The following is a 22,679-nucleotide window of genomic DNA, read 5'->3' on the forward strand; positions in this document are numbered from 1 at the left end:
TATTGAGGAGGCCGAGTTGATTAGCAACGAGCCTAACGCTCAGCAGAGTGGGTGTGGCTCTAGTTCAGCAGATTCTGACACCCGTATGGTGAAGAGACCGCGTTTTAATAACACCGAGCTTCGTAGAGCTATAAATTTTTCGGCTCTGCTACAAAACGTTGATAGCTTTGCTGAATTTTTTGTAATGGTTTTGGAACAGCTAGAGGGGTTGTTGGCCGAAGCTAACCCCTTAATTTCTGCCGGTGATGCGATTACTGTAGCAATACGTGGTGATACGATCGATGTGGGGTCACGTGTACCTGTAGTCAATGGCAGGGTAGAAATGGATCATTTTCTGGCATTATTTGAAAATGCAATTCAAAGTAAAGTTGAAATATTATCGGATGATACATTAGAAATCGTTATTCAAATTGTTCATGCCCCCAGAGGCGGAGCCGGAAGGAAGCGTAAATTAGCTGATCTGCTGGAATCAGAAATTGTTTGTAAAAAGTTAAAAGAGTTGTATGTTTTCCATAACCGGAATAACTTGTGTTTTGCATTATGTGTAGTGCAGTTATTGAATCCAGAAATGAACATTGTAGACGTGGAGGCGTCGGCTAACAATTTACAGCGTGATGTTGGTCTAACTGCTGAGCATATGGTTAGTTTTGCTGATATACCTTTGTTTGAACAGCATCTGGGGTGTAAAATTGTGGTTCTGTATCGTGACAGGTCAAAGAAAGGATACAGTTTTTTTCAAACCAGCGAGTTACCTCATGATAGAACGATCTTCATATATCTGCAAAATAATCATTATTACGGTGTAAAGAATGTCAAGGCCTTGTTGGGTAGTGAATATTTTTGTAAATTCTGCTATGCTACATACAGTCGTAAAATAGGTCATAAATGTGTTTACCACTGTAATGTTTGTCTTGACGCTGAATGCTACAAACGTAGTGAGGATAAGTTAACTCGATGCATGGACTGTCAAAGGTTGTGTAGGTCACGTTATTGTTATGACGCGCACAAACGACAGACGGGTTCTGTGGAGGGTAGTAGCTTGTGTAGCAGAGCGTTTTACTGCCGTAACTGTAACAAGGTGTTTGACATACCATTATCAGGCCGCATGAAACATAAGTGTGCGGAGCCGCGTTGTAAGCTCTGTGGCGAGACAATTGATTCGTCACATGATCACCAGTGCTTCATTCAACCACTGCCTGTGAAAGAGCCTTGTGAAAAGCTCATCTTTTATGATTTCGAATGCCACCAAGAAACGGGTAAACATGTCGCTAACTTCATCTGCTGTATGGATTTTAAAGGAGATACGTGGACTGCTGCTGGAGAGGATTGTGTGAAGCATTTCTTCACTAGGTTTAGAAATAAGAAATTTTCAGGGTACACGTTCGTAGCTCATAATGCTAAAGGGTACGACTCGTATTTGTTGCTCAACTATCTCGTCAAGCAGGGGGTTACTCCCACCATCATTGCGCAGGGCAGCAAGGTGATGTGCTTTACCGATGATGCATTCAATCAGAGGTTTATTGACAGCCTGTGTTTTCTGCCTATGAGGCTGTCAGCCATGCCGCGTGCGATGGGGTTCGCGACAGAAATCAAAGGGCATTTTCCCCACAGATTTAATATTCCTGAAAATCAAGGGTATGTGGGGCCTTACCCCGCCCCCAAATTCTACGATGTTGACAACATGATGAGGAAAGACAGAGACGAGTTTTACCGCTGGTATGAGACTGTAAAAGATGGTGTCTTTGATTTTGCTAAAGAGATAGAATTGTACTGTGTAAACGACGTGAAGATTTTGAGAAATGCATGCATGATCTTCAGACGGGAAATCTTAGACAACTCAAACGTTGATCCGTTTAGCTGCATCACTATAGCTAGCGTGTGTTTAAAAATTTTCAGAACTCTCTTTTTAGCTAGGAACACCGTAGCCATTCCTCCTTTGGACCTGTATATAAATAGACAGAAGACGTTTTCTACACCCGCTATTCAGTGGCTAGAATTCTTAATGCGTAGCCAGAACATTCACATACAACACGCTCTCAATGGCGGTGAAGTATGGTTCGGCAGATACGCGGTAGATGGTTATTATGAGGCGGGAGATGGGTCAGGAAATGTATTTGAATTCTTAGGATGTTTTTATCACGGATGTTCAAAGTGTTTCGCGCCACACGCCCAACATCCCTTATACAAAGACATGTCTTACGGGGAGGTGAGAGAGAGAACACAGGACAGAATCCAATACCTGAAACACACCCATAAGGTACAGGTGACTGTATTGTGGGAGCATGAGTGGTTGGAAATGAGAAAATCTGATGATGATGTGAAATGCTTTCTGAAATCATTCGACATGCCAGAACGGCTGAACCCACGTGATGCGCTGTTTGGTGGGAGGACGAACGCACTCCACCTCCACTATGTGGCACAGCCGGGCGAGAAGATCGAGTATTACGATTTCACCTCACTTTATCCGTTTGTGAATAAGACAAAAACATATCCCGTGGGGCACCCAACGATCATTTTTAAAGACTTTGAACCGTTGGAGAATTACTTTGGCATTTTCAGAATCAAAGTGCTTCCCCCTAGAGGTCTGTGGATGCCTGTCCTGCCATTCCGTGTGGGGGGGAAGTTGTTGTTTCCTCTCTGTAGAGAATGCGCGATCGCAGGGATGTCAAATTGCCAGCACAGTGATGCTGAACGGGCTCTAACCGGTACGTGGTCGAGCATAGAAGTTTTGAAAGCTCTGGAGCTGGGGTATACAGTTATCAGAATTTTTGAAGTGTGGCACTTCCCAGCAAGCTCTTCAGAACTCTTTTCGGGGTACATCAAGATGTTTTTAAAAACAAAACAGGAGAGCTCAGGCTACCCGGCATGGGTCAAGAACGGTGATGACGAACGCGAGTACATACGTCTGTACAGCCAGCGTGAAGGCATCGTGTTGCAGCCTGAAAATATTACCCAAAACCCTGCTAAGAGATCTGTGGCGAAGCTGGCTCTGAATTCTCTTTGGGGTAAGCTATGCCAGAGAGCTGACAGATTAAACACTACCCTTGTTTCAGAGCCTGAAGCATTTTTACAGTTCATGTTCTCTGAAATGTATAATGTCAGCAACTTCACATTTGTGACAGACGATGTGGCGATGGTTCAGTGGCGATATGCCGATCAGAGATGTTTGGATCCTGGTAATTCAAATGTTTTTATAGGTCTTTTTACCACTGCCTATGCCCGGTTGGAGCTCTATAATGTAATGGAGAAGCTTCAGAGGCGCGTGCTGTACACAGACACTGACTCTATCGTTTTTGTCTCTCGCGATGGTGACTGTAAACCTATGCTCGGAGATTTCTTAGGCGATCTTACTAGCGAGTTGGCAGATGGTGATCATATTGTGGAGTTTGTGAGCGGCGGTCCAAAGACCTACGGGTACCGCACGGCTCAAGGCCAGACGGTGTTGAAAGTTAAGGGGATCACATTAAATTACAACACTAGTAAAATAGTTAACCTGAAATCTCTTACGGATCTGGTTGATGCGCATGTTAAAGATCCGAGTCAATCAAAAGAGCTCATGACATCACGAAACCAGATATGGCGAGATAAAAACGGTTTTCACTTAAGAAATAAACCATTATTGAAAAGATTCAGAGTCGTGTATGATAAGCGCGTGCTTCTGTCTGATTTCTCCACTGTGCCTTATGGTTTTTGACATCTCTAGCGGTCCTCAGTGTGTGGTAGGCGTGTTTTAACTATTTAAGGCAGGTGGTAGGGAGAAACCCCGGTGTGTTTAATATATTTTTATTTTTTATTTTAATTATTTTTAATTGTTATTGTTTTGTTCTCTTTTCTGTACATTATTGTGTATATCTGTAAATATGAATCACTGTGATGGTTTTGATGTTAGGTTACAACATCCTTTTTCATGCATTGTAAGTGGGCCTAGCAATAGCGGGAAATCTTTTTTTATTAAAACATTGTTAGATAATTGTGCTGTGACATGTACACATGTTCCTGATAACATTGTTTGGTGTTACAGTTGCTGGCAGCCGCTGTATGATGATTTGCTGAAAAAATTAAATATTAATTTCATCGAAGGTATTCCAGCATCTCTGTGTGACGATGCGCTATTCCCTGTTGAGAAGATTAACTGGTTAATTATTGATGATCTGATGGAAACGGCGTCGAAAACTCCTGAGATTCAGAGGGCGTTTACAAAGTATATTCATCACAGGAATTTAAGTGTACTTTATCTGGTGCAAAATTTGTTTTATCAAGGAAAGGCGACAAGAACTATTAGTTTAAACACTAATTATATGGTTCTTTTTAAAAATCCGAGGGATAAACTCCAAATTAGTATACTGGCGCGACAGATGTACCCGAATAACACCAAATATTTTATGGAATGTTTTCTTGACGCCACGTGCCGACCATACGGGTATTTATTTATCGATCTCAAAGCGCCAACCCCAGAAGAGCTACGTCTCAGATCCGGTTTGTTCTCCTGGGAGAACCCCGCCGTTTATATCGCTAAGAAAAAAAACATCTAAGATCTAAATCATGTCTGCTAGATTAAGGAAGCAACTCCCTGCGCTAAAAACCCTTTATCACGCGACGCAGAAGCAGAGACGCGATATTCTTCACTCGGCATCCGACGAGCTCATTTTATGCCTATGCGAAATAGCTTTCAATCTCTTGAAGGGGAAGATTCCTCTAACATCTCAACAGTATAGAAAATTTAAAACCAAGAAAAAGATTATTAAACTATTTGCTAATAAAAAAGGATCAATTATCAACAAGCGCCGGGCCGTTAACCAGACTGGGGGTTTTCTTCTGCCGCTATTAAGCGTCGCCATTCCGTTCATAAGTAGTTTACTGACATCCCATGGTTAAATAATGGAGACCGCGGAAAAAATGTATCTGGTATCTTCGCAGCAGATTGAGAAAATTAAAAATGCATCCTCAGGAAAAGAAGGTATCAAGCAGGCGGTTGAAAATGAGATTGATGTTGCTATTCGCCGTATTCTAACGAGAACAGATCTTGACGGGTATGAAAAAGCGAAATTATATGCCTCCACGCTTCAAAGATATCTAAATATCGCTAAGCAAAACGATTCAGAGACCTTACGTCTAACATTGATCAAACCTCAGGAGACGAGCGGTGCTGATGTGCATACCGTCGCCGCCCCAGTTAGCGAGGATCGTGGCGGTGAGGGTTTGGTAGCAGAGATTATTAATAACGTGTCCGGCAGGAATAAACAAAAGGCTGCATACGTTATGGATAAATTTTCAAAGTCAGCGGGTCTCACTGCATGGAATGAAAATGGCGAGTTTATTTTCAAGGGCAATACCGTTGAGGGGTCGCATATGCTAGACCTGATAAAGAATTTAACCTCTTCACATAGCGTTGCGGATGAAAAGAGACCTCTAGGATGGGGCGAGTTTCTACAAGCCGCAGCGATCTTAAATCTCCCTGTTTCAGCCATCCCTAATGTTGAAGTGCGGCGTAAAATTTCTATATTAAAGACTAAAAATAGACGTGGTACACCAGCATTTACAATCACCACTCCTCCGCCTAAGCGCCCGACAACGTCTGAGATTTTTAAACCGCCATCTTTAGACAGTTCATCGTGGCTTTCTTATTAATTCATGTAAAGAATGACTCTGTAATGTTTTATTATGCTTTTTATTCTAATAAAATTCATTTATTACATAATCAGTTGAGTATTTTTTTATAATTGGTACACATATTACGTGAGTTAACACCTTGTATGCATGCGGTTGTACATGTCTTTTTGTTTAATCGGGGGTAAATTTTTTTCACATAAGAGACAACCATGGCATCATTTCTTTTCAAATCATCATTATACATAGATACAATTTCAGTAAACGATTTTCCTTTAGCTCTGTTAAGTAAGAAAAACACGCAGTGTTGCCCACAACACATAGAATCATCACTCTGAACCTGCACAGAGTTATATTTGACCTCATCGCAGTTTTTATGCAGAAAACTGTTAATGCTGCGAGGGAAAAGCGGGTAGCTTGGAGAGTTACCGTATGAATCAAAAAATTCTCCAGAATGATCCTCATTCAGGTAAATGGCTAGCCAATGCTCGCCAGGCATATGACTCGGGTGTGTGTTGACTATAATTAAACATGGGAAAATACTAAGCTTATAGGTCGGTAATTGATCAGCGGGTACAACACCGTAAAAACTTCTGCTCACGCCGCGACAGCTTCTCATGAGAAGCGTTAGTTGATTTGTATTCATCACTGATAATCAATTAGCACATTCCTACGGTTATTAATTTCAATAACGGCGTCGAATGCAGCGTAAACTATCAGCGTCACGGTACGGGGCAGCGGCTGACGGAACCTAAGTTCCAGACGTAAATTTCCAGATTTTATCAATGACAGATGAGATCCGCAGTTCTCATCAGGAGCCAGATTAAATGCGAATAGTGTATACCCGTTGGCATATTCTTGTCTATTTATAGCCAAAGCCTGATCTTTCAAATGCTTGCCAGAAGCCTGTACAAGCGAGTGATATTCTCGGGCAATATTACCGTTAAGGAAATTCGGCTGGAAAGGTTTTGATGGGATTTGTACACCATCGATATACAGAGCAGCAAACTCTGTGTCATAATGTTTAAAATTAAATGGGTTTTTCACATAACTCCCGCTAAAGGCGTCATTGTCACACATAGCAAAAATTATACTTTTAGGTAAAGGACCTAGGAACAGATTTTCTTGGGCACATACACGGCTTCCTACAGGTAGGCTAAATGACTTCATACATACACGCTCTATAGGGAATTTTGCGGTGGTGTTTAAAAGAGCACGTGCGTGTCCCAGTTTTACAGCGGGTGAAACGGCCACTTTCTTCACAAAAAGAGATGCTGATAAAAGTTTTATGGTATAATTCATATTCCCTTCTCTCATGAGACAGAATTCATCTTTACTACGAATCATTTTAACCCTGATATCCACCCCATTCAGTAAAAGCTTCTCCTGGAAGAAAATATCTGAATGTATGGGCCCTATCATATCGAATGTATTGCTACGAGCGCTAAACTCAGCTCTTTCTTTAAGTCCCTCATTACGACCGCTCGGTGCTGAAACATCTAATTGTCCACGTGTGTCTTTTGCAAACAAGCCGGCTGTGAACTGTGTACGTAGAGCTCCCATACCGTAATTCAACAGACACTCAAACATTGCTCTGTATGGATATGTGTTGCTAGACTGTGTTATTAGTCTATCGCCGAGCATAACGTCCACTTGCGAAAATAAGGATGCCACCGGGTAGTTAACGCAGCCTACCTCAGCGCCCGGATCAATATCTGAGCCGTCATCGTTAGTGATCTTGCATCTCAAATAAATGTATGAATTATTTAGATCAATGTAATCAGAGCCATTCCCGGCGATAAAAAATTCTATAGGTGTGGAATCCGTCAACGCTGACAGAGGGGGTATCTCTACAATGGTGTATTTTTCAATGCTTGTTTGTGTGTACGGTAGCGCGAAAATATCTAGCTCACTCTTCACACACTCGGCTGAAAGACCATGTAAAAACGCCATATTTTAAAATATATCACCCCTCTTTCTCTTCTTCTGTCCCGATGATGATGATGATGATGAGCAGCGGTTCTTACTCCTGCGCCTACATGAATTAGTACTGGCATTCGGTTTAGAAGCCGCGCGTTTTTTAATCTGGGGGGCGTGTCGTCGTCCAGGAGGTCTTTTCCTCTTCGAAAGAGATGCGAGTCCTGACCCCTCCTGACTAGGGGGGCGTGTCTGATAGTTCATGACGTTAGAAACTACATCACCCACAATGCCTTTCGCCGCAGTTTTAAGGTGTGGTTTTGCAATATCGAATCCGCATTTAATAATGGGTAGTGCTCTTCTGAATAATCCTCTAAGCACGCCCCCTAGCCCTTTCCCGTACATGACTGGACTTCCGCTAAAGCCTGGCAGGCCACTACCTGCCTGCTGAGCATAATAATCGATATAGCTTTGCGCGTCAGCGTAGTCGTTATCGTACATTCTCACAGACCAAAAGAATGTTTAACAGGTCTAAAATGAAGTTTAACTACAAACTTCCCGTATCTGAACTGTATATGAACGTTTTGATCGTTTTTAACTTCAACAATTATGTCACTTATCAGATGTTTGCTGACAGCTACGTAGTGTGGCCTGTCAAACGTGAATGTGACGATCTCGTTATTATCCCCCGTTATATGTACCATCCTCAGAAGAGGCACGAAGCTATCGCCCACTCTCTGGTATTGCACCACGTCTGAATACACAAATAGACTGTACAGCCCTGCACGAATATCTGCAGGAAATGGAGCTTCAGGTTTTTGAAAAGAATACCTAACATTCGGGCCAGCTTACCCGCAGTATTAATAAAATATGGTTTCTCAGTAGCCATAGTTATTTTCCCCCTCATCGAGCTACATTTTAAAACCACTGCTATGTCGTGTTTCTTCATAGCTCTGTTCATTTCGTGGATGAGTGTTTCTATTTTACCATAATATCCTGAAGGGATTTGACACTTGAAATAAGCGCTGTCAGACGCGACATCTTGCGATCTTAATTCCACATTAAACGTGTTTTCATGCTCCCCCAACGAAGCCCAGGTGTGCGGGTACTGCACCTCAACCATTGCTACCTCCCACGCGCCCGAAAGTTCCAACGGCATAGCGAACTTGGTCGTGTAACGTGAAATCATATTATCCGGATAAACGCTAGCAGACGCGTTACTCGGGAGAGTGACATAAAATCCTTGCTCGAGCATGTTTGATTAAAAATGAGCCCGATGCACGCGTATAACGGTCTTTATCGCCGTGTGATATCCAACACGTCCTTAGCAGGAACCCAAGAATTAAATTTATCAGGCCAACCGACCCATTTGATAAGACAGTATTTAATCCCCTTACGTCTGCGCGTTTGTAATATTCGCTCTACTTTAAAAGCCTTATCCTTATTAAAAATAATCTTCTGTATCTCCGGCTCGTAAAATACCCCTTCCAAAATTTCTCCGTCATAATCCTTTAACCTATATACATGGGGGTCTCTAGGTAATCTCTCGTAAATAGTGAATATTTCGTCTGTATATGTTTGTTCATACCCCTTTTCAAACGGATGTTTAACTCGCGAAATTCTAACGGTGTCACCCACGTTAAAAGCGAAAGCACGTCTTTTTTTACCTTTAGGAAAACAATACAGCGTTTTAAACACACTGAATGCGTTGGTTTCGTTCACGTCGGATGGTTTCATCTTAATACTCGAATGATAAGTATTATTATAGGAATGAACCAGATCCTGAATAACGTCGATGTATTTTCGCGTGTTAAAACTTGTGAAATATCTCCACATACGCGTTTTCAGTGTACGGTTAAACCGCTCACACACGCTGGCTTTCACCCCAGTACCGGTTGCAAAGTGCGTAATTTTAAACTTTGTCATCAGAGCTTCAAAGTTTTTATTAAAAAATTCTTTACCACGGTCAGTTTGAAGCTTTCCCGGTTTTCTTCCTTCGTTTAAAATTGAATTGAATGCCTTGGTTACCTCGACAGCACTCTTATTTTTAATTACGCGAACCCACGCATATTTTGATAAGATGTCGATGCATGTTATCATGAATTTCATACCGTTATTATGCTCAGATAAAGCAGCCATATCGACCAGATCGGTCTGCCATTGCGCATCGATATCGAGAACAAACACTCTGTTTGTTTTAAATTTAGTCTTAACCGGCTTATGTAGCGTGTAAGAATCCTGTTCCATTAACCATCTTTTAACTCGCTTACCGTCAACGCGTTTACCAATTTTAGCAATAACGGATCTTCTCAGATTTTCAACCCCCCCATAAGACCCGGGCAAAGCGGGTTCGTAGTATATTTTTTTAAACACCCGCTCAGTCATGGTGCTTATCTAAATAGACAATGACCACAATGTTGCCAAAATCATTCATTTATTGAAATCACACACGTAGAAAATACACATTTAAAAATCACACACGTAGAAAATACACATTTTTAAAATTCACTCAAATTTCTGGTCGTATTAACATTAGCGATTTTAGGCAGAGAGCTCCAGACATGGTTACCGGGGTTATTCAGAGTCTCGTGAACCCGCCAAAAGTCAGTTATGTCTGCATAAAATTCTGCAGTACAGATCGCGTGATTTTTTTCGCGAACGTCTCTCAACGAGTCGGAAATGTTTCTCTCGCCGCTCAGGTCAGCAACAAAAGTTTCCGCAGCTCCACGTAGCTTCTGCGCTGACGGGATCGCTTTCACCCCGCAAAGCTTCAGCGCGCGAGCGATGACTTTTTCGAACCATGGTTTAAAGAGCCGGGTGAATAGCTTTGGCGCGTTGTTTGCCAGGTAGTAGTCCTCTGGATCTTGCAGGCATGCATGTTGACGCTGGCTAGGATGGTCTATCGCGCAGCCGTGGCAGGTTTCTTTCAGGTCAGTTGCAATAATCTGACCCAGCAGTTCCCCGGTTACGGCACGAACGATGTTCAGGATCGGAGCGGTGATGCAGCCGTCTGTGCAGTCAGCGACTCCAGAATCGTTCAAAGACAGCCGCTCGTACGCGTCCACGAGCGCAGCCATTTCAGCATCATCTTTTGGGTCAAAGTCCTGGGATTGCGCCTTAAAAATGTTGAAAGCCATAGCGAAAATAAGCGATGAGAGCGTAGCCTTTAGCAATGCCTTTAGCGACGCTCGGGGTGCCGTTTTTAAAACCCTGCGCGAGGGAGAGTTCGTAGGCGGAGCTGTGGGTGGGTCGGGGCGGAGTAAGCGTTCATTGGTCGTCTTCGGTAGAGGGGCGTGGTATGTTCGCTTCAAACACGTCAGAAAGATTTCTCCGAATATCGCCGAAATTATTAATATTTTCTGCATAACAAAAAAGACTGTGTACTTTGTAGAAAAAACTTTGCAGGTCATACCAATTACACACCCCGTAATCAACCATTATAGCATCTCCTTCAGAACTCTCAGCCGCATAGCAACGTAAATTCATTTCTACGCCGCAAACCGATGTGGCTTTAATTGTGAATGTCCGTCCTTCACTTACCCAGCAATGCGTCGAATCGCAGTGATTTGGCAAATTATAATTTTCATAAGCATACTCATGTTGAGAACACCATTTTCTAAAAAAATGCCAACTAGCCTGGTCAAAAGTTAACATTTGATCCACATGAGTCCACATCAGATCGTCCTGCGACGTTGCTATGAAAAGCTTCACACAGCGCGTCTCATTATCCACTATTGAGCCAGCCACACGTCCGTCAGACAGAGTCCAGATCACAGTTATCGACGAATCAATTCTTGAGATAAATTCGACAGATTTTCGCGGTGCTCCTGGACAGCATGCCATTTTTAACTCTCTGGTTGTAATAGCGTACACTCTGCATTCTCCGAGTCCCCTTTAAATACGTTTAAAGCGGTTTGGAGGGGGGGTGGTCTACCCGCATGAACTCAGTTGATTAAGATAACGGCCGATTCACGAGACTTTTCTAGGTTGTAAATATTTTAAGACAATTAAACTTTTTACTTATCTAAAATATATTTATTTTCCATGGAAGACACTATCTGTGTGAAGTTGCAGACAGGTGATTGCAACGGTAATTGCGTTAAGATGACTCAGACCATCTAAACTAATTTAGATAAAGGGGTCTCACTAAGGTCCTGATCAAACGGCTCTCTACACCCATATCAGCTATGAACCACAGGACGTTTTAGGCTGTAAATATTTTAAGGTAATTAAACTTTTTATTTCTCTAAAATATTTTCCATGGAAGACACTATCTGTGTGAAGTCGGTGCAGACAGGTGATTGAAATGGTAATTGCGTTAGATGGCTCAGACCATCTAAACTAATTTAGATAAAGGGGTCTCACGATGGTCCTGATCAAACGACTCTCTACAGCCATATGTTTCTGATAAAAATCAACTAATTTAAATTAGACACTCTGGTTTGGGACACACAGCTCATACTTCAAAAGACCATATGATTTTGGATAGCACACACACCTAGGCACATGCTCTCACACACACACACACACACACACATAGGCACGTGCCCTCACATACCTAGGCACGCGCCCTCACTCACACACACACCTGGACACACACACACGCATCAAAGACAGGATCACTATCTGGTTACAGACACAGGATGATCCCTAATACATTAGATTGGTGGGAGTCAATTGTTTAGGGGGGGCTATCCACGCTCTTACCTATCACACACAAACATAGTTTAAAGCACAATGGAGACAGTGATCTCCCCATTCACAACACCCTCCTTGCCACGCTGCCCCACTCAGACGCTCCGGCATCCCACACAGGCCCTCACACACACACACATAGACACGTGCCCTCACACACACACACACACACACACACACACACACACACACACACACACACACACACACACTACTTCAAAGAGGAGCATTTAGGGACTCCTGATAAAAAACAATTACTATTAGATCTCATCCCCACTATGTACAGAACACGATAAGGGGGAGGGGCCATAAAAATTTATTGGGGTCATAAAGTTTTATTGGGGGGCAATAAACCTGTCAAGACGGCTTTGATAACAAAGTTACATGTACCCCATCCTATTTTATATATCAGGTGTGCACATGTTTAAACATTCCCTGCTTGTTTTAGTGTTGCTCTCCTCCAGCATGCCTAATTTAATTGTCATTTAGGAAAACATCAAAATGTTCCAGACAGAAAATCCACGACCATGGTTGAGGCACATTGTATAATATTCTGGTCACTTGACAGTTCTGCAACAAGCTATCAAAGGTTAATTGTAAATTTAAAATACTAGTTATTTTACAGAATACCAGGTACAAGCTGGTTTTGGACAGTAAAACCACCCACCAGCAACAAGATGGTTTAAGATGGTGTAACCAGCTATAAACCAGCTACCACCTATGAACCAGCTAACAGCTGGTTTTGAATGGTTTAACCAGCTACCAGCTACAAACCAGCTACCAGGTTCCAAAACACAGCTTAAGCTGGTCAAGCTGGTTAACCAGCTTGACCAGCTTAAGATGGTATGAGCTGGTTTTTCCAGCAGGGCAGGCTTTAAGCTGGTTTATACTTGAAGCCTGGTTTATACTTGACGCGCCGCGAGCGGCGCGAGGGTCCGCGCGGCGAAAATGACGTAATCGCTGAGGCTCCGCCCGTGCGCGAGTGCCTCGCGCGCTGTCGCTGCACGAGGTCGTGCACCTCTCGAATTTTGCAACTTTGCGCGCGCGCCGCGCTTCAGCGCGATCGACAAAGTCATGTTTGCAGGGTTCATACACCTATACAAGGTGGAATTAAAGCACTTGTACGGCACTTTCAAGGTCCATTTCAATATTTTCCAGCTTGATAAACATAATTCAGTTAAATATTGACACGCCGCGAGCGGCGCGAGGGTCCGCGCGGCGAAAATTACGTAATCGCTGAGGCTCCGCCCGTGCGCGAGTGCCTCGCGCGGTCGTGCACCTCTAGAATTTTGTAACTTCGCGCGCGCTGCGCTTCAGCGCGATCGACAAAGTCATGTTTGCAGGGTTCATACACCTATACAAGGTGGAATTAAAGCACTTGTACGGCACTTTCAAGGTCCATTTCAATATTTTCCAGCATGATAAACATAATTAAGTTAAATATTGACGCGCCGCGAGCGGCGAGGGTCCGCGCGGCGAAAATGACGTAATTGCTGAGGCTCCGCCCGTGCGCGAGTGCCTCGCGCGCTGTCGCTGCACGAGGTCGTGCACCTCTCGAATTTTGCAACTTCCGCGCGCGCGCCGCGCTTCAACGCCATCGACAAAGTCATGTTTGCAGGGTTCATACACCTATACAAGGTGGAATTAAAGCATTTGTACGGCACTTTCCCACTGCGCAAAGATACGTTGAAACGACGTCTTTTCCAAGTCATTTTTGCACGTCGGATTTTGGTCCCCTGAAGGTGCAGACTGTGACGCCAGATGACGTCTTTTTTCTATGGAACGCCATTTGGCTCAAAACGTCTAGAATGACGTCCGTGTTAACACGTCAAATTTGGACGTCTTAAGACGTACAAAAATGCCGTGTTAAGACGTCACTTTTTGACGTCTTAAGACGTTTTAACGTCTTAACACGACGTTTAAAATTGGGTGCTACCACTTCATCAATTGCTGAGGGGAGAAATCCAAACACTGCCAAAAAGCCCCGCCCCCATTGTGAAAGCAGCAAATAGAGCAAAGAGGACACAGAACCCCTTCTCTTTAACCCCTTCAGACCCGAATTATGTTCCAGTAATGAAAGAATATATACAAATGCAATTTTCTGTCTGTAATGAACTCCAAAACAAGACTCAGTAAAAAAAATTAAATATAATACTTTTATAGTAATTTTTTTATGTCCACTGCAGTGGATGGTGGGTCTTAACTGTTGTAAAGCAATGCTATACAATATGTATAATTTTATGGTTTGTTTGTTTTTCCCTTTTTGAACATAAACCTGATCAATAGACTAAAAATGCTATCCAAGTTTTGGGAACATCTCTTATTATGAAAAAGTAATATATATAACAAGGAGAAATTAGTTGAAATTATGGATGCATGTACGATTCCCAGTACATTCGCAAACCTCAGAACTCCCATTGCAATGTGCAAGCCTACAAGGGCTTCTATTTCATGCACTGATGCACTGCCATCTTCAGAAGTTTTCTGATGACTCTGCAATAGTTGGTTGTATCAGCAGGGGTGAAGAGGATGAGTACAGGACAACGGTGAAGGACTTTGTCACATGGTGTGAGCTGAACCATCTACAGCTCAATGTGATAAAGACAAAAGAACTAGTGGTGGATCTAAGGAGGAACAAGGCACCAGTGACCCCTGTGTCCATCAATGGGGTCAGTGTAGACACTGTTGAGGAATATACATATCTAGGGGTCCACATCGATAATAAACTGAACTGGGCTAAGAACACTGACGCCCTTTACAAAAAGGGACAAAGTCGTCTGTACTTTTTGAGGCACCTGAGGTCCTTTAACATCTGTCAGGTCATGCTAAAAGTCTTTTATGAGTCTGTGGTGGCGAGTGCTATCCTCTATGCCGTCACATGCTGGGGTAGCAGACTGAGGAGGGAGGACGCCAACAGATTCAATAAATTAATACGCAGGGCCGGTGATGTAGTGGGTGTGGAGCTGGACTCTTTGGATGCAGTCTCTGATAGAAGGACGCTGTCTAGACTGCATGCCATTATGGACAATGTCTCCCATCTACTACACAATCTAGTGATGAGACATAGGAGCACATTCACCGCTCGTCTCATCACACCAAAATGTACCACAGAGCGTCACAGGAGGTCATTCCTACCTGTGGCCATGAAGCTCTATAACTCCTCCCTCAATACATGACACAATACAGGACACTACTGTTTATTTTCAGTTTTTTTTTTATTTTATTGTTAATTTAATTTTATTTTATTACATATTATGTGCAATACCTACTTATTTTACATTTTATTTTAAATTCAATATTAGGATGTTTATTCTTTATTATTTTGTACATATTTTTATATTTTATAGAGGTGTTTTATTAAAATAATATGCAAATGGTTGCACTGTAACAAAAGCAATTTCCCCCTGGGATTAATAAAGTATTCTGATTCTGATTCTGATGCATGTTTGTAGCCCCTCACAGCAGTTTTTTCAGCATAGACATTTGTCATGGTGGTCATCAGCTCAAACATCTCTTGTGGAACATATCATTTGAAGTAAGCATATGGAGTTAATGGTTCAGTGATGTTTGTGATAGGATCTTCCCAAGTAGACGCCACTGGACGTTTGTTCTTTGTCAGGCTAGCATAAGGATCACCTTCACAATATAAAACAATCTCTTCCTAATTTTCCTGCCCTGATCCTTCCTCATCATGTAGTATCTCAAGAACAACGTCTTGTCCTATCACTGGTACTTCCTCATCTCCTGGAATAAATAATAAAAGTAGCTATATGTTCATACATTGTTTTATGGACAACAATGGGAGTGTTGGAGTACCAGTATTTAACAGATAGCTACACTTATCTACTCTTGAGAGACATGCACTCTACATCTTCACCATCATTACTATCCAAACTTTCAATTTCTGATATATTTCTGCTGTCAAATAACTGAAATATTCATGAATTTTTTAATGGTTCTGATATTCCAAAATTTGTTTTATTTCTTATTTACAGAATGCTTTTGAAGTTTATGTATTCAACTGTAGTTTATTTGTTCATTTGTAATAAACATCAAGTGACTGAGACTGCTTGCTTATTCTAAAACTTAGTGTAATGACATTAATTCAAAGTTGTATGTGTGTATGACCTCACTGTCTCAACCAATATTTTTACATTAGCTTCCTATAGCCATATACAAAGAATTAACATGACAATCATAGATTTAATATCAATTTGTTCTGTATCACTACCCTGGTATCGTGAAATAACTTACACCATTAACAGTTTAGAACATATTTGGTAAAAGTTATACTTCATCAAGATGTGAGCTAGTAGCAGTTTAATCACAACCATGGGTATTGTCTTCTGTTTAGCAAGAATCGTTGGTTTCTTCAAGAAACAGGAGTGGGGATTTCCAAGAATGAAGTTTATTTGTATGTGCTTTTTATCCATTTATCAATCTGACAGTCTACCAACACATAGGTTACATACAGAAAAAACCACACCCCTTGAGGTGTTATTACATACAGACATACATTGAGCACAGGTTCAGAGTGTGATGAAATTTTGTTCCTCCGGAACCATGGTGCAACACAAATCGACAGTACAACAGACAACAAAGTGCGGCAGGGTAACAAAACAATGTGCAAAATGTGCAGCATAGTGCAATCTCACCACAAGACATTACAATAAATACAACAGGCCAGAGACAATTGAGACATGGTGTAAAGTGCTGGTGCAGTGCAATGTGGTATGAGAAGTGATGTACTGTGTCATATGGAACATACATGAACACAGTGGTTCTGAGGTAGTTATTAGGTCCTGTGGGAGAGCAGCAAATATTTCTGGTGGGGGGTTTCAGTGCGTGTGTGGGGACAGATCAGTGTTGGTGTGTGTCAGTTCCGTGTATGGGAGTTGAGGAGCCTGATTGCCTGGTGAACGAAGCTATTACAGAGTCTGGAGGTGGAGGCTTGGATGCTCCTGTATCTTTTGCCGGACGGCATCAGAGTGAAGAGACCGTGTGATGGGTGGGTTGGGTCTTCCACAATGCTGGTGGCTTTGCGGATGCAGCATGTGGTATAGATGTCACTGATCGAGGGGAGAGAGACACCAATGATAGATGCAATCAAGATTAACACAATAGGTAAATAGAACAAAGAGAGGTCTCGCGGGAGATCAGTATAACTGGCATATGTATCATATTTAAGAGAGGAAGTATCAGTATCAAAAATATCAGTTCCCAAACTGTCTCTTGCACTCCCCAAAGGATTTATGTTTTGCCTGAGGTGTCCCAATTGTTCTTCAGTAGGTATAAACTGATTAACAGGGACATCAATTGTTTGAGGCCAGTCAAAGGCAGGCACTCTAGCCCCGTGGTCCTCCGCTGCGGCCGCCCCTGCCCCGTGGCCCTCCGCTGCCCTCAATCCAACTGTTGCAAACGGGTTCCTGACCAGCCCCTGGCACTGTCTGTTCATCTGCATCTGTTCATCTGCAAACACACCTTGAATGCCAGTGTGATGTTGCAAATGTTGTGACAGACAACCTTGCACAAAAATCTGATACTGTGACATGTGTTGAGCAGTTCTTAACTTGTGGTGGTTCCACTGACTAACAAACAACCTGAGATCACGGTTTATCCGAGGGAGATAAACAAAGTGAAGAGCCCAGATGTGTATTTCATTACTGGATTCCAATTTTCCTTCATTCTCCAGATATACAAACAACAAATGGTAGACGTTTGTAACACCTCTCCACACATCGCCTCACAGTCTCTCAATGCGCTGGTTATGAGTGCTCCTCCCTTGTAAAGCACTTCCCCTGCTTGAGCCTCGGAAGACATCCATAAAGAGACACATCCCATTGTTTTCCCCTCCATGGTCACATCTGACCCTTGAAGGGACACCATACTGGCTGACCACTCCAATGAACAGGTCCATTACAGTGTCACTTCTGTTGTTGTTCGACGCATGAAGGAACACCACAAGTCTGCTGTCCATCAATACCTCCATGAATCACAATTCTCCACCTAAAAAATATGGAAAAAGATCAGGGAGTGACAGAAGAAGAAAAAACACATTAAATTAAAAGCTATTCACACAAATAGTTTGAATGTAGCTACAACGAGGACTACGCCCCTATGCTATGGTTGGGCTTTCATAGTGGTGGGGGGGGGGGGAGAGAATCACTGCTGCATTCAAATGAATTCACACTTAATATAATGTCATTATTATTAAATAACAGTTATTATAAAGAGTACAGCAACCATCTTTTATAGCCTTGAATTAGAGGTTGGGTGACTGCTGCCCCTACTTTTTTAATATTCCATTCTTGCAGTTTGACCTGATTAGGTCCCAAATGAGCCTCCACCTGTTACTATATGGATATAAGTGGTACGCAGTTCAGTAGTTGTTGCTTTTAAAGACTTGACACCTGTTGAATTTATGATTCAACAGTTACATTTAGAGCTGTTCCCATCCATTTCTAATACCATCTTGTTCCATTAACCCTGTTCCCATCCATTTTCTAATGTCTTTGGCAAAAACTGCATTTTCTTTGCAACAGATGTACTCTGTTCCTTCCTAGACACACAGTCCTGACCTGAACTAACCTAGACACAGACTTTGGACATTTTCCCCATTTACATTTATATTGTTGTCATTCCCTAAGATTATACAAGATTGAACTTAACAATACCAACTTCATAATCAAAGAGTTAGCTTTACATTGGCTATTGACACAGTTGGTGCAAATAAATCAACTTAAGTAAAACAGTTTCTATTGCTACTTACTTAATGAGTTTATGGTTTCCATCTATATGCCACAGTGAATTTGGTCCTGCCACTCTGTATGTTCTTCTGTGAAGCCTGTGGGACATAGTCCGGAGAGCAGCACCTTTAGGATTAGTCCTGATTACACTTTGACGAACACGTCGTCTCTGGACTAGGACGCCTTCACCAGCAAACCGAGCCCCAACAGCTTCAGGTCCTATTTCGTCATTGGCAGAGACAATCTCCAGCACACGGTTGTCAAGTGCTTCATCTGATAGAGCTGTGTAACGGCCCCTGAAAGATAGATTGTACTGTCTAGAAACACAAAGTGTATAAGAATGCGGATTAGTTTTACGATAAGGGAAAGACATATTTTAATACTGTGCTACAGTAGTAAAATACAGTCAATACAGTCAACTGCTTTACAGTGAACAAATCATAAATCAGATACTAAAACAAACAGAACTCATTCACATATTTTAAGTGCAATTCCAAAAATGTGGCTAGTAAATTAGAATTTTCAACTGCTGTGTTATATGAATACAAAAGGACTACACTAATACACGAATCATGTATGTTTTTTTCAAAACTGATTTTATGCAAATAATTTAAATCAATCCAAGCTGCACTATACCGTATCTTGAAGTAGTTACTCCACCCCCTTACTTGATATATAAATTTAATGTGTTTCCACTTAGAAATTCCTATTTAAATGTCCAAAATACACAAAAATTTGGATGGAGGGGGCCACAACTTTTAATCACAGATCATGCTCCATCATGCACTCTACTCCAGATAAGAGCTAATTAGCACAGGTTTCTGTTAGCTAATGGATCAGAGCTAAGCAGTGTTCTACTGCGAGCATATTAGCTTCCTTGTGATGCTGCATCAGTGTTAGTTCAAGACAGTGTCTTCACATATATCATGTGTTATTCTACATCCTACTGGTGTGCAATTAGATTTGCAGTTCCAAAATTTCGTGTTCATTATTCAATTTGTAGACAGAACAATTCACAAATGTTTCATAGAAGGGCTTAAAAAAAAAAGACCTATCAACACATACCTTAACCGTCATTTCACTGTGCTTCTTGATACACAGTTAAATTATAACATCTGCAACTGTTGTTGTGTTACTTGACACACTGATCTCCCCACGTGTCCTGCCCTTCGTGGTACAGTGAAACCAGGAAAAGCTATAGTCCAAGAGAAAGTAGCATAGAATTAATAAAAATAACAGAAAATGGAAAAAACAAATCAACTTCAGATTTGAAATAGAAAAACCAATGAGCCCAAGTAAAATGATTTGCTTTGGAATTTCATATGTTGGTTATACAGTTTATACAGAAATATTTTTGCAAACATTCAATTGCAGTTGTTACTGCTAAGGGTGTCACAATCAGTTAATAAGCTTAAATAACCTTTTCACATTCTATACATTTTAACTACATTTTTATCTATGATAAACGTATTTATGAAATCAGCTGGAGAGCATTTGAACACAACACTGTTACAAAGCTAACTAGAACAATGCATTTCCTGAACGAAATACTATAGGGCTTGAAAAGGTGTGCCCGTTATTAAGTTAGTTACTGTTGACAATTCAACCCTAAGCTAAAATTAAGGGTTGCAGATGTCTGCTTGGTGTATGTGTGTGTTAGTGTGTGGACTGGGTATGAGATATGTATGTGTGTGTGGTGTATATCTGTGCGTGTGCGTGTTTGTGGAGTGGGAATTAAAGGTGTGTGTCTTTGTAGTGTTTATGTGTATGTGGAGTGGGTATGAGAGACCGGTCTTTATGTGTGTATGTGGAGTGGGTATGAGAGATGTATGTATGTGTGTGTGGTGTATATGTGTAGTGGGTATGAGAGATGTATGTATGTGTGTGTGGTGTGTATGTGCAGTGGGTTTGAGAGATGTATGTATGTATGGTGTATATGTGCAGTGGGTATGAGAGATGTATGTATGTATGGTGTATATGTGTAGTGGGTATGAGAGATGTATGCATGTGTGTGTCTGTGTGGTGTATATGGAGTGGCTATGAGAGATGTATGCATGTGTGTGTCTGTGTGGTGTATATGGAGTGGCTATGAGAGAGAGATGTAGTGTAATATTATTGGGTTACTGTTTCTTTAAGTTGTGTGTGTGTGTGTGTGTGTGTGAGAAAGAGTGCGCGAGGAGCGAGAATGAGAGAGGAAATTTACTTCTGTTGAGTGAATTCGCTTGTATTAACGTTAAAATAAAAGAGAAGAGTTGTCAACAGTGTGTGCGAGAGATGTGCGTGTGTGCACGTGCGTGTGTGGGGGGAGGGGGAGAGACATTCCTCACACTAACTAATCTCTGTTACTGTGAGTGGAGAAGGCTTGTTTAATGTGATTTGCACACTCCTGACAAACGGTCGTAGTTCGGGACATATTTAACTTATCACTTAACCGAAGAGATTGTATGAGAGAGGACCCCTTGGTGATGATTTTGGTGTAATTGTTTGACCCCAAAATGACAATTCGGATTTTGAGAAATTAACATGGGAGCTAATGGAGCAGTTTTCTGTGCCTAGTGCCAAACAAATGCTCATAACTCTAAAACGAATCGATCAAATGATTAGATATCCCGGCGTGCCAGAAAGGACAAGTTTCTCTCCCATTTAAAATTTAAATGGAGCTTCTAGGTGAAGGTGTAAGGATTGTACAGCAGTTTATCCAGGAGAGTTTTGATAATTTTTCATGCCTGCACACCCTGTAATTTGAAACCTCCATTCATTTCAATGGGGGGCTTAAACATTTTAAAACTTAAATTCATTCAAATCTATACATCCTATCGACTCAAAAATTACATAGCGGCTGTTTTATTTGACAAGCAAACTTACCATGTTGTTGTTGATTGCTAGCTTCCTGAATTAATTCACTGATGAGTCAAAGCATTATCAGCCACTTCGGCTTCAACCAGTCGGCCACTGGCCCAGCGAATGCTCGAGGCCATAGTCTCCAATCAGTTTCAGTCACATAAAACGTGATATAAATTCACTGTCGTAACATGACCCGTGTTCTCTACTTTCTACTACAAATATGTTGATGAACTCGGTTCAGAATGAAATACAATTCACTTTAAAATATCACGAAGCCACAACTACATTTATGTGAAGAAACCAGAGTATATCAAATAACTTTTGTACACTGTACTAATTGATAGCATACCTAGTTATAACAGGTTGTACATTATCAAGTTGCTGATCATCCGACGATAAAACTCGTGTACATTCTAAAAATGTTCTACGGCAGTCGTTCAAAAAATTCCTGGAAGCCATCGCGTTCTCTACTCGACCAAATTACCTGCGCAAATAAACCCACATGGACTATTCCAAACACACCTTCACCGCCTCATCTAAGTCACGTGATAGATACGTAGCCCCAGAACCAGCCCACGTAAGGCCCATGTGACCACAACGTAAAGCCCATGTAACCACAACGTAGAGGCCATGTCACCGCAACGTAGAGCCCATGTGACTAAAACGTAAGCCCTACGTCAACAAGGGGTGGGTATATTGGCGGCCACCAATAGTATGGAAGTCTAAACATCTAAACGTCTTAAGACGTCCAAAAGTTACGTGTTAACACGGCACATTTTGTCGTGTTAAGACGTTAAAACGTCTTAAGACGTCAAAAAGTGACGTCTTAACACGGCATTTTTGTATGGAACGCCATTTGGCTCAAAACGT

At 41.8% G+C, this 22,679-nt stretch overlaps 1 long non-coding RNA gene across 1 annotated transcript; it reads right to left on the reverse strand.

Annotated features, from left to right (window-relative positions):
• Nucleotides 1-16,652: 16,652 nt before the first annotated feature.
• Nucleotides 16,653-22,667, reverse strand: LOC143482025 (uncharacterized). Its single transcript, XR_013122124.1, has 4 exons — nt 21,831-22,667; nt 20,031-20,160; nt 18,989-19,282; nt 16,653-18,225 (listed from the first exon to the last, which is right to left on the reverse strand). It is a non-coding gene; the product is annotated as an uncharacterized LOC143482025 (long non-coding RNA).
• Between the last annotated feature and the right edge of the window lie 12 nt (nt 22,668-22,679).

Source organism: Brachyhypopomus gauderio, chromosome 18 (genome assembly GCF_052324685.1).
Source record: "Brachyhypopomus gauderio isolate BG-103 chromosome 18, BGAUD_0.2, whole genome shotgun sequence".
Lineage (NCBI taxonomy): Eukaryota > Metazoa > Chordata > Actinopteri > Gymnotiformes > Hypopomidae > Brachyhypopomus > Brachyhypopomus gauderio.